The sequence below is a fragment of the Scyliorhinus torazame genome, chromosome 8 (assembly GCF_047496885.1).
Source record: "Scyliorhinus torazame isolate Kashiwa2021f chromosome 8, sScyTor2.1, whole genome shotgun sequence".
NCBI classification, from domain to species: Eukaryota; Metazoa; Chordata; class Chondrichthyes; order Carcharhiniformes; family Scyliorhinidae; genus Scyliorhinus; species Scyliorhinus torazame.
Window position 1 is genome coordinate 114645074 of NC_092714.1, and position 13181 is coordinate 114658254.

Consider the following 13181-nt stretch of genomic DNA (forward strand, 5'->3'; position numbering starts at 1 on the left):
CTTTATATCCATCTAAAGTTATTACCTGTAATCCCATGCGCTTTAACTTTACATAGTAATCTGCTATGTGAGACCTTGTCAAAAGCCTTCTGAAAGTCTAAATAAACCACATCCACTGGTTCTCTCTGGTCAATTCTACTAATTATATCTTCAAAGAACTCTAGTAGATTTTCCTTTTGTAAATCCATGCAGACTTTGTCGGATTACACCACTGCTTTCCAATGCTGTGGTATGAAATGCTTGATAATGGGCTCCAGCAACTTCCCTACTACTGACGTTAGTGTCACTGGTCTATAGTTCCCTGTTTTCTCTCTAACTCCCTTTTTGAATAGCAGGGTTACATTCATTACCCTCCAGTCTGTAGGAACCATTCCAGAGTCCAAAGAATTTTGGAAAATTACCACCAATGGATCTACTATTCTGAGGGCCATTTCCTTAAGTACTCTGCAATGAAGATTATAAGGCCCCGGAGATTTGTCCGCCTTCAATCCCATTAATTTCCCCAAAACCATTTCTTTACTAATAGTAATTTGCTTCAGCTCCTCACTAAATCTTGTTTTTGTCAGAACTTCCAGTACATTATTCGTGTCTTTATTTATGAAGACAGAAGCAAAGTACGAATTTAGTTCCTTAGCCATTTCTTTGTTCCGTTATGCATTCCCACGTTTCAGACTGTAAGGGGCCTACATTAGTTTTTATTAATCTTTTTCTCTACACATACCTGTAGAAACTTTACTGTCAGTTTTTATGTTCCCTGCTAGTTTACTTTCAAATTGTATTTTCCCCTTCTCAATCAATCCCTTGGTCGGCCTCTGCTGAATTTTAAACTGTTCCCAATCCTCAGGTCTCTTGCTTTTTCTTGATAATGTGTATGCTTCTTCTTTGAATCTAATACTATCTCTAATTTCCCTTGTAAGCCATGGTTTGGCCAAAGTGTCCTTTCTAATCTTGCACCAAATAGGAATAAACAACTTTTGGAGTTCACCTATTTTTTCCTTGAATGCTTGTCATTACCTGTTCGATGTTCTTCCTTTCCATGATGTTTCCATTACCAGCTTATGCCTCATGACATTATAGTTACCTTTACTGAGGTTCAGGACCTTGGTCTCAGAATCAAGTACCTCACTATTCACCTTGATAAAGAATTCTACCATATTATGGTCACTCATCCCCAAGGGTTCTCTCACAATTAGACTGCCAATTAATCCTTTTGCATTGCACTACACCAAGTCTAAGATGGCCTGTTCCCTTGTTCGTTCTTCAACATACTGGTCCAGAAAACCATCCCGTATACAGTCCAGAAATTCCTCCTCTATTGTACTGTGACTAATTTGAGTTACCCAATCTATGTGCAGATTAAAGTCACCCATAATCACAGATGTTCCTTTCTCACATGCATCCCTGATTTCCTGTCTAATGTTATTCCCAACATTACCGCTGCGGTTTGGTGGTCTGTATACCAATGCTACAAATGTTTTTTTCCCCTTGATGTTTCTTAACTCCATACAGACAGATTGCATATCACCTGTACTAATATCTTTCTCAATGTTGTATCAATATCTTCTTTCATCAATAATGCAACTCCACCACCTTTCCCTTTCTCTCTGTCCTTCCTAAAAACTGAATAGCCCTCAATGTTTAGTTCCAGTCCTTGATCACCTTGGAGCTCCATAATCCCAACTATATCATATCCTGTTACATCTATCTGCACAACTAATTCATCCATTTTATTATGAATGCTCCATGCATTCAGGTACAAAGCCTTAAAGCTAGTCCTTTTAACGAACCCTGTCCCTTCCCTACTATTTTCAGTGTTATTATCTGATACAGGCCCTTGATTCCACTGCCTATCACTTTTCTGGGGCAAAATTCTCCTGAAACGGCGCGATGTCGGCCGACTGGCGCCCAAAATGGCGCCAATCAGACGGGCATCGCGCCCGGGAATGCTCCGCATCTTTGGGGGCCGAGCCCCAACATTGAGGGGCTAGGCCGACGCCGGAGGAATTTCCGCCCCGCCAGCTGGCGGAAACGGCCTTTGTTGCCCCGCCAGCTGGCGCGGAAATGACATGTCGGGGCGGCGCATGCGCGGGAGCGTCAGCGGCCGCTGAAAGTTTCCCACGCATGCGAAGTGGAGGCAGTCTCTTCCGCCTCCGCCATGGTGGAGACCGTGGCAGAGGCGGAAGGGAAAGAGTGCCCCCACGGCACAGGCCCACCCGCGGATCGGTGGGCCCCGATCGTGGGCCAGGCCACCGTGGGGGCACCCCCCGGGGCCAGATCGCCCGCGCCCCCCCCAGGACCCCGGAGCCCGCCCATGCCGCCTTGTCCCGCCGGTAAGGTAGGTGATTTAATTTACGCCGGCGGGACAGGCAATTTATCGGCGGGACTTCGGCCCATCCGGGCCGGAGAATCAAGCGGGGGGGGCCCGCCAACCGGCGCGGCCCGATTCCCGCACCCGCTGAATCTCTGGTGCCGGAGACTTCGGCAACCGGCGGGGGCGGGATTCACGCCAGCCCCCGGCGATTCTCCGACCCGGCGGGGGGTCGGAGAATGTCGCCCCTTATTCTCCTTTCTGTCTTTTTCTCTTGTTCTTGGTTCAACCTGCTCTGAATCCTTACATTGGTTCCCATCCCCTGCCATATTAGTTTAAACCCTCTCCAACCGTTCTGGCAAATACCCACTCAAGGACATCAGTCCGGGTCTTGCCCAGGTGTAACCCTTCCAGTTTGTACACCTCCCCCAGAACTGGCCCAAATGCCCCAGGAATCTGAAACCCTCCCTCTCACACCATCTTTCAGCCACGTATTCATCTGATACATCCTCTATTTCTGCTCTAACTAGCACATAACACTGGTAGTAATTCTGAGGTCACTATCTTGAGGCTCGACTTCTCAACTTTCTTCCTAACTCCCTGGGCGGAATTCTCCCCCCTCCCCCCCCCCCACGCCGGGTGGGAGAATCGCCGGGGTGCCGCATGAGTCCCGCCATGCCGCCCGCACGCGATTCTCCCACACACCCACAAACCGGCGCGGCGAGAATCATGGCTGGCCGCTCGGAGAATCGCTGTTCGCCGTTTGTAACGGGCGAGCGGCGATTCTCCGGCCTGGATGGGCCAAGCGACCTGCCCAACACGACAGGTTCCCACCGGTGCCGTCCACACCTGGGGCGTCATTCTCCGACCCCCCGCCGGGTCGGAGAATGGCCGTTGGCCGCCGTGAATCCCGCCCCCGCCCCCGCCGAAGTCTCCGAAGGGAGAAAAGTCGGCGGGGCGTTAATGGCGCCGCTGCCGCGGAGAATGTCACGGGTCTGCGCAAGGCAGCCGATTTTCGGCCTGCCGATATTCTCCCTTCCGGATGGGCCGAAGACCCGTCGACGTGATGACCGTTCACGTCGACGTGAATCAAACCTCCTTTTCATCGGCGTGACCCGGTGCTCCAGGCTCACGCCGACCAGCGAGGAGGTGAGTGACGGCCTGGGGGGTTGGCTCTGGGCAGGAAATGGCGTGGCCGCAGACTGATTGCGTGAGGAGAGGTGTGTCTCGGCTTGTGTGTGTGTGTGTGCGGCCGGGGGGGGGGGGGGGGGGTGGTTAGAGTAGGTTGGGCTCCGGGGGAGTGCCGGGAGGGGGTCCGTGCCGGGGTGGAGGTTGGGGGTTGGGGGGGGGGTCCGTGCTGGGGTGGAGGTTGGGGAGGGGGTCCGTGCCGGGATGGAGGTTGGGGGTTGGGGGGGGGTCCGTGCTGGGGTGGAGGTTGGGGAGGGGGTCCGTGCCGGGGTGGAGGTTGGGGAGGGGGTCCGTGCCGGGGTGGAGGTTGGGGGGGGGGGTCCGTGCCGGGGTGGAGGTTGGGGGTTGGGGAGGGGGTCCGTGCCGGGGTGGAGGTTGGGGAGGGGGTCCGTGCCGGGGTGGAGGTTGGGGGTTAGGGGGGGGTCCGTGCTGGGGTGGAGGTTGAGGAGGGGGTCCGTGCCGGGGTGGAGGTTGGGGGTTGGGGGGGGTCCGTGCTGGGGTGGAGGTTGGGGAGGGGGTCCGTGCCGGGATGGAGGTTGGGGGTTGGGGGGGGTCCGTGCTGGGGTGGAGGTTGGGGAGGGGGTCCGTGCCGGGATGGAGGTTGGGGGTTGGGGGGGGGGTCCGTGCTGGGGTGGAGGTTGGGGAGGGGGTCTGTGCCGGGGTGGAGGTTGGGGGTTGGGGAGGGGGTCCGTGCCGGGGTGGAGGTTGGGGGGGAGGGTCCATGCCGGGGTGGAGGTTGGGGGTTGGGGAGGGGGTCCGTGCCGGGGTGGAGGTTGGGGGGGGGTCCGTGCCGGGGTGGAGGTTGGGGGTTGGGGAGGGGGTCCGTGCCGGGGTGGAGGTTGGGGAGGGGGTCCGTGCCGGGGTGGAGGTTGGGGGTTGGGGGGGTCCGTGCTGGGGTGGAGGTTGGGGAGGGGGTCCGTGCCGGGGTGGAGGTTGGGGAGGGGGTCCGTGCCGGGATGGAGGTTGGGGGTTGGGGGGGGTCCGTGCCGGGGTGGAGGTTGGGGAGGGGGTCCGTGCCGGGGTGGAGGTTGGGGGTTGGGGGGGGTCCGTGCTGGGGTGGAGGTTGGGGAGGGGGTCCGTGCCGGGGTGGAGGTTGGGGAGGGGGTCCGTGCCGGGATGGAGATTGGGGGTTGGGAGGGGGTCCGTGCCGGGGTGGAGGTTGGGGAGGGGGTCCGTGCCGGGGTGGAGGTTGGGGGGGGGGGTCCGTGCCGGGGTGGAGGTTGGGGGTTGGGGAGGGGGTCCGTGCCGGGGTGGAGGTTGGGGAGGGGGTCCGTGCCGGGGTGGAGGTTGGGGGTTGGGGGGGGTCCGTGCTGGGGCGGGTGATGGGAGGGCAAATGAGTTGGTCCACCTGGCCAGGTGCCAGCCTCCAACAGTTGGACCCATGCGGTCCATGCCACCTGGCTGGGGGGAGGAGGGGATATGGGCAATGATGACATGTCGTCGTTCCCCTCCCCCCCACCAGGCCGTCATGTTTTCAGACCATCCAGCGATGTTGGCCGCCGTGGTGGCAGCCGCTCATGTCTATGTTGCCCTGGATGAGGAGGAGGAGGAGGAGGAGGAGGAGGAGCGTGCCAGAGAGGCGGCGCAGGCTGCCGCAGAGGGGCAGGCGGCAGCTGCCCAGGCTGGAGGGACACCTGACCGACAGGACGAGGAGGGGGAGGAGGACGTCGCGGCCCCACGGCAACGGAGGCACCCGAGGGCGCCCCGTGTGTACCGGCCCCGGCAGTCATACCAGGACCTCACGGACCGGGAATGCAGGAGGAGACTCCGGATGAGCCGGGAAACCGTGGCACACACTGCCACCTGCTGGCACACCTGTCACCGCGTGGCACTGGCGGGGGACACCCTCTCCCCGTGTCCGTCAAGGTTACGGTGGCCCTGAACTTTTATGCAACGGGGTCATTCCAGGCACCGAGTGGGGACCTGTCCGGCATATCGCAGACATCGGTGCACCGGTGCATCCGGGCAGTGACAGATGCCCTTTATGCCATGGCGCACCGCTACATCCGCTTCCCCGTGGACCGGGCCAGCCAAGATGCCCGGGCCGTGGGCTTCTCTGCCGTTGCCGGGTTCCCCATGGTCCAGGGCGCGATCGATGGGATGCACGTCGCCGTGCGGCCACCTGCAGAGAACAGGGCCGTGTTCACTAATAGGAAGGGGACCTATTCGATGAACGTACAGGTGGTCTGCGACCACCGCATGATGATCCTGCACGTCTGCGCCCGTCACCCAGGCAGTGTACACGACTCATTCGTGTTGTCACGGTCATCCATCCCCGGCATGTACGAGGGACGCCATCCCCGGCTGAGGGGTTGGTTGCTGGGCGACAGGGGCTACCCATTGCGATCGTGGCTGATGACGCCTATACGGAGGCCACGCAATGAGGCGGAGAACTGCTACAATGATGCCCATGTAGCGACAAGGGGAGTGATCGAGAGGTGCTTTGGCGTGCTGAAGATGCGTTTCAGGTGCCTGGACCTCTCTGGGGGCGCCCTCCAGTATCGGTCAGATAGGGTCGGCCGCATCATTGTGGTGTGCTGCGTCCTGCACAACATAGCCCAGCAGAGGGGCGATGTGCCGCAGGCAGAGGAGGGCGGAGTGGAGGAGCAGCAGGAAGAGGCCCAGTCCTCCCCAGATGAGGGAGATGGGGGCAATGGTCAGGGCAGACGGGGTAGACACAGACGGGTGGCTGTCCACCGTTACCGGCTGGCCCAGCGGGCACGGGACAGACTGATAGACGCCCGCTTCACTGACTAGATGGGCGTGGGAATCGGGTAGTATGGCCACAGACCGCACACCATGACAACAGCCGACCACCCACACCCCCCACCCATCCACCCACCCAGCACCCTCACCCCCCTCCCCAACCCCACACACCCCACCCGCATGCACACCACCCCCCCACCCCCAATTGCCGATCCACCGGCGGCACAACGGGCCGGGCTCACCCAGTTGCGGGTGGACGCGTGTCTATCGCAGGCCATGGAGAATGATGACAACCCGCCCTGCGATGAGCTCCTGGCTCTACATCGTTGGACTATGTCTGACCCATGGCCACAGTACCACCATCCACCCGGACCATCCCTGCATGCGGCTGTGACACTGCAGCGCATGGTCCCGTCCTCTGCCCGGGGGATGTTGATGGCGGCCCAGGGGGAAGGGGGCAGACTCACCTGGGGCTGAGGTAAGACCACCCCTCACACACACACTTGCGCTCAACGTACATGACACCCCCGCACACTTTGGACAGAGCACAAAGGCAGCTTCGGTAGGTGTAACATTGACTTTAATAACCAAAGGAGTTCATGCACGTGCCCTAGCGCCTAAAGCTCATCTGTGCCCTGCACCCGTGCCAACTTACTCAGTGTCTAATTGTTTGGCCTTACGGGCCCTTTGACTACGTCTACGTGGTTCCCCAGACGGTACAGCAGAACTGGAGGTGGACTCCTGTGATTCCTGCCCTCTGACACTGGATCCCTTTGGCGGACGTTTCCTGGGGCGTCCTGGCCTAGATGGGCCAGGCTGCGGCCCGGGCGACTGGGATGGCGAGCTGCCAGCCTGTCCTGCCCGTTGCCCACCCGATGCACCTGGGACGGAAGGGGGGGGAGTCCGAGGTGTCGCGGTGTACCGGGACCTCCCCTACAGAGGGAGCCGGGACGGACCACACCACCTCCTCCTCCCTCGGGGTGCCCGATGGCCCCCAGGCCTCTATATGGGTGGGGGATGCGAACGGACTGGCCATCCGACGCGCCCCCGACATCTGGCGCTGCCAGTCCTGGAGGCCCGTGCTGGTATCGACAGGGGTCTGCAGGTTTGCAGCCATGGAGCCCAGGGGGTTGTCGAACCCTGTCTGCGACAGTGCGACGCCAGCTCGCACATGGCCACTGGCGCCGATGCCCTCAGCGATGGCCTGCTGAGACTGGGCCATGGCCTGCAGAGACTGGGCCATGGCCTGCAGAGACTGGGCTATGGCGTGCTGAGACTGGGCTATGGCGTTGAGCGCCTCTGCCATCTGGCGCTGGCACTGGCTCATGGCCTCCTGTGAGAGGGCAGCCATTTCCTGGGCCACAGACGCCACCTGCACGGAAGGCCCCAGGCCTCGCAAACCGTTCCCCATGTCTGACACCGTCGCACCCATTGCCTCCACCGCGGACGCCACCCGTGCGGTGTCAGCCTGGGTGGCACGCATGACCGGGACCAATCCCAGCTCCTGGACGCGGGTGGACTCCTCCACCTGCGACCGCAGCCGCCGCAAGCCACCCGTCACCCTATTCGCTCGTCTCCGTGTCAGTGGTTGCATCGGATCTATGTGTGGGTGTGGTAACTGCAGGAACCCGGGATCCATCTGGGCGGCAGATGTTCGCTTGGCCTGGGCTGCCCTCCGACCGCCCGGTCCCTCTGCTGCTCCTACCTCCACCTGCTGTACCGGGACGGCTGTGTTGTGCGCACCAGTGAGTGTACCAGACGCCTCATCACTAAAGTGCCCAACCGTGGTGAGTGTTTCTGCGATGGTGGAGGGTGTTGGTGACAGCAGTGGCGTTGTGTCGTGCTCTTCGTCCCACTCTGAGTCCATGGCACTTTGGGGTGGGGGTTCGTCTCCACCCATCCACTCTGAGTCACTGTCCGGTATTTCGTCTTCCCGGGTAGGGGTGTCCTGGGTAGTGCTGTCCCGGGTAGTGCTGTCCCGGGTAGTGCTGTCCCGGGTAGTGCTGTCCCGGGTAGGGGTGTCCTGGGTAGTGGTGTCCCGGGTAGGGGTGTCCTGGATAGTGGTGTCCTGGGTAATGGTGTCCTGGCTCGGATGTGACGGGGGCCTGTGGCTGCCCCCCTCATCGCTGGGTGGTCGCTCCCGCACGTGACGGGGGTGTCGTCTCCCTGTTGCTCCAGGTCTCTCCGTCTCCCGTGGTGTGCGAGGGGCATCCTGCGGGCGTCGCATGCTGGAGGGTCCGGGTCTCTCCGTCTCCCGTGGTCTCCGAGGGGCATCCTGCGGGCGTCGCATGCTGGAGGGTTCGGGTCTCTCCGTCTCCCGTGGTCTCCGAGGGGCATCCTGCGGGCGTCGCATGCTGGAGGGTTCGGGTCTCTCCGTCTCCCGTGGTCTCCGAGGGGCATCCTGCGGGCGTCGCATGCTGGAGGGTGCGGGTCTCTCCGTCTCCCGTGGTCTCCGAGGGGCATCCTGCGGGCGTCGCATGCTGGAGGGTGCGGGTCTCTCCGTCTCCCGTGGTCTCCGAGGGGCATCCTGCGGGCGTTGCATGCTGGAGGGTTCGGGTCTCTCTGTCTCCTGTGGTCTCCGAGGGGCATCCTGCGGGCGGTCTGCATCTGCGGGGATGGGTGCCTGGACGTTTGGTCCTGCGATACACAATGAAGCATGCATGGTTAGACATCAGGCAGTGAACAGGTGATACGGGGGAGGGGGATATAGGGGAGGGGGGATATGGGGACGGGCTGTTGGTGGCTCACTTGCTCGTGGGGCCCCGACCTCTGCATCAGCAACCTCCCGGTCCTCAGGTCCGCCAGCCAGTTCCAGGGCCCTTTCCTCGTGTACGGTCAGTGGCCTCTCATCAGCGGGGCCTCCTCCAGTCCTCACATGCTCCCTATTGTTGTGTGCGCGCTTCTCCTGGGGGGGGGGTGGGGGGTGGTGGCAGGGGTAAAAGGCAACAGTGTTAGGCAGGTATATGAATGCACGCCATCGGTTGCGCGTGCATTGCAGAGGTTAAGGTTAGGGCTGGATTCACTTGGGGATATGGGGGATGGGGGGATATGGGGGAGGGGGGGATATGGGGGAGGGGGGAATATGGGGGATATGGGGGAGGGGGGATATGGGGGATATGGGGGAGGGGGGATATGGGGGATATGGGGGAGGGGGGATATGGGGGAGGGGGGATATGGGGGAGGGGGGATATGGGGGATATGGGGGAGGGGGGATATGGGGATATGGGGATATGGGGGAGGGGGGAATATGGGGGATATGGGGAGGGGGGATATGGGGGATATGGGGGAGGGGGGAATATGGGGGATATGGGGGAGGGGGGATATGGGGGAGGGGGGAATATGGGGGATATGGGGAGGGGGGATATGGGGGATATGGGGGAGGGGGGATATGGGGGAGGGGGGGATATGGGGGAGGGGGGAATATGGGGGAGGGGGGATATGGGGGAGGGGGGATATGGGGGAGGGGGGATATGGGGGATATGGGGGAGGGGGGAATATGGGGGATATGGGGGAGGGGGATATGGGGGAGGGGGATATGGGGGAGGGGGGATATGGGGGAGGGGGGAATATGGGGGAGGGGGGGATATGGGGGAGGGGGATATGGGGAGGGGGATATGGGGGATATGGGGGAGGGGGGAATATGGGGGATATGGGGGAGGGGGGATATGGGGGATATGGGGAGGAGGGGATATGGGGGAGGGGGGGATATGGGGGAGGGGGAAATATGGGGGATATGGGGAGGCTCACCCTGCCTGCTCTGACGAGGTCGTTCACCTTCTTGTGGCACTGGGTGCCTGTCCGTGGTGTTAGGGCCACAGCGGTGACGGCCTCTGCCACCTCCCTCCACAGACGCCGGCTGTGGCGTGGGGCAACTCTGCGGCCGTGCCCGGGATACAGGGCGTCCCTCCTCTGCTCCACCGCATCCAGGAGCGCCTCCACATCGCGTGACTCGAACCTCGGGGCTGAGCGACGGCCAGCCATCAAGTCGGGTGTTGCGGTTGGCTGTTCCGGTCGGGTGAGGGGGAGCTGCGCGGCCTTATGAGCCGTGAACCACTGCGCAAGCGCGGATCCCGTTATGTCGCTGCTAGCCCATTTCGGGCCGCAGAATATCGGCCCATTTTTATGACGTGACGCAAGTGGGGTTTGCGCCGTTTTTTGCGCCGATCGGCGGACTTTCCGCCGATAATGGAGAATTTCGCCCCTGGTCACTGCCGGCGGGAACAGCGCGGGAAAGCTGGGGGGGGGCCTGTGGGGGTGGTGGGGAGGGGGGTTCCTGCACCCGGGGGGGGGAACTCAAAAGGGGTCTGGCCCGCGATCGGTGCCCACCGATCGGCGGGCCGGCCTCTGAAGGAGGACCTCCTTTCCTCCGCCGTCCCGCAAGATCCATCCGACATCTTCTTGTGGGGCGGCCGAGGGGAGGACGGCAACCGCGCATGCACGGGTTGGCGCCGGTCACGCCGGTCAACCTGCGCATACGCGGATGTCGTCATTTACGCGGCGCCAGCCGCGTCAGTTACGCAGCAGCAAGGCCCGGCGCGCGTAAATGATGCGGCGCCGCTCCTAGCCCCCCCGGGGACGGGAGAATAGGGAGCTGGGAGTGGCCTCCGACGCCGGAGTGAAACACTCCGATTTTCACTCCAGCGTCGGGACTTAGTCTCCCGATGGGAGAATTGCGCCCCCTATATTCTTCTATCTGGACCTCATCCTTATTTTTACCTATGTTGTTGGTACAGATGTGCACCACGACCACTGGCTGTTCACCCTCCCCCTCCAGAATTTCCTGTAACCACTCGGAGACATCCTTGACCCTAGCCCCGGGGAGGCAACATACCATCGTGGAGTCTTGTTTGAGGCCACAGAACCGCCTATCTATTCCCCTTACAATCGAATCCCCTATACCTGTTGTATTCCCACAATTATTATCCTGCCCTCTGCAACAGAACCAACCGTGGTGCAATGAATTTGGCTGTTGCTGCTTTCCCCTGAGAGGCTATTCCCCTCAACAGTATCCAAAACAGTGTATCTGTTTTACAAGGCAACGGCCACAGGAGATTCCTTAATTGCCTGCCTAACTCTCTTGCTCTGCCTGGTGGTCACCCATTCCCTTCCTGGCTGTGGATTCTGAGCCTGCAGTGTGACCACCTCTCTATACATGCTATCCACGACACACTCCACCTCATGGATGCTCCACAGTGTCCCCAGTCACTGCTCCAGATCTGAAACTCGAACTTTCAGGAGCTGTAGCTAGAGACACTTCCTGCACACATGCTGGCCCCAGGCACTGGAAATGTTCCCAGCCTCCCACATGCAGCAACAGGAACAAACCAAGACTTTGAGTTCTCCTGCCATGACTCACCCTTTAAAACTTTCAAAGATGCATGATATAAGATTAAATCCAATTTTCTATGGCCCTTCTTTGCTTGTCCTCGTTACTATCAATTAGAGCCCTTACAGATTGTAAACCACAAAACTTATTTTCAAACTATAATTGATGAAAGTTGGAAAGACTTAATGACCTTGTCCACTAGTTACCAATCAGCTCTCTCCCTTGTAGCCTCAGCTTCAGCAGGGCAAGACCTCTCTCTGAAGATTTAAAAGTTACAAAGCAAGGAAAAAAGCAAGGAGCATCTCTTCCCGTGATGCACTGAATCCCCACTCTGCTTCAAATTCCCAAGCTTAAAGCTCACTCTGTGGCCTCACTCTGGATGTGGCCTCTTTCCCACTGCTCGTGCGCAAAGCTCACTGAGCATGAGCTGAGCTAGAATTGCAGAGGTAACACTTCCCTGTTCTGCTCCACCTCACTATTTACTGGGGCCTTGCCAGTGTGGTACTAGTGCTGGCTTGGATCAGATGGACCATCAGGTTTATGCAACTCCAATAAGTACATAGGATCCTGATGCAATTTTGATGGACAACTAGGCAGATTGTGGGCAGTACATGTTCAACCCAATTGTACCAGTTTAAGAGACAGTGGCTCAATAAAAGGTAAGTGAAAAAATATTTGTGAAACCTGGAGGTGGTGGGTTGTATATCATTATCTGTTCAGCCAGTGCTCATTTTGCAGCCCACTGTAGTTGAATTTTGCTGGCAACCTATGTTTCAAGGCATTTTGTTTATTATTCATTGATGTTTATGAAGCATAAGCCGTAAGAGTTACTTTTGTATGAATGAGAGGCCAATACATTGAAGAGGCACTTGGGTGCTGTGATGTGGGAGGGAATGTAATTTTCTGGAAACAAGTGAGGATTGAGTGGCCTCTTTCATTTGTGCTTAACCTTTTGCACCTCACCATTTAATTGGCAAAAGGCAATACATGAACTCTGGTGAACATCTCACCTACAATCATCCGTGACACAAAATCAGATGAAATGCAGCTGCAATTTTCAGTTATTTACCTGCCACCACCCAAGAACTGAATGTTTGAGTTTACTAACTAATTTGAAATGACATTTATAGTTGATGAAGGCAAACTATGGAAAAATAAAGTCATCTCGGGAAGAACTTGAAATAGCGACTTGTGGGCTACTTTTCAGAATGCAATAAGGAACTGAAGAGTTTCCTTGCCCTCTCTGATTTGGTATCTTTTGGTGAAATCAGCTTTTCTCAGTAAGATTTTAAAATATTTCAGGTTAATTTGGGCATTTTGGGTCATCTGCCTCTTCAGTGCCCTGGTATGAATGTAACATATTTCAAACATTAGTGCAGCTGAAATTAGGAAAATGTATATTTGCATTTATATACTGCCTTCCACAACCTCAGAACATCCCTTAAGCACTTTGCAGCCACTGAACTACTTTTACAGTGTAGTCACTGTTGTATGTAAGAAATGGTCTCACTCTAGTACCAGGCCGCCGACATAGTTGGCCACATCCATATAGACTTTTATAACTCTCGAAATAATTCTATGCTTTCATACATAGAATATGACAAACATATCATTATACTCGTGTTACACAAGACCCAATGGTCATGGGTTAGA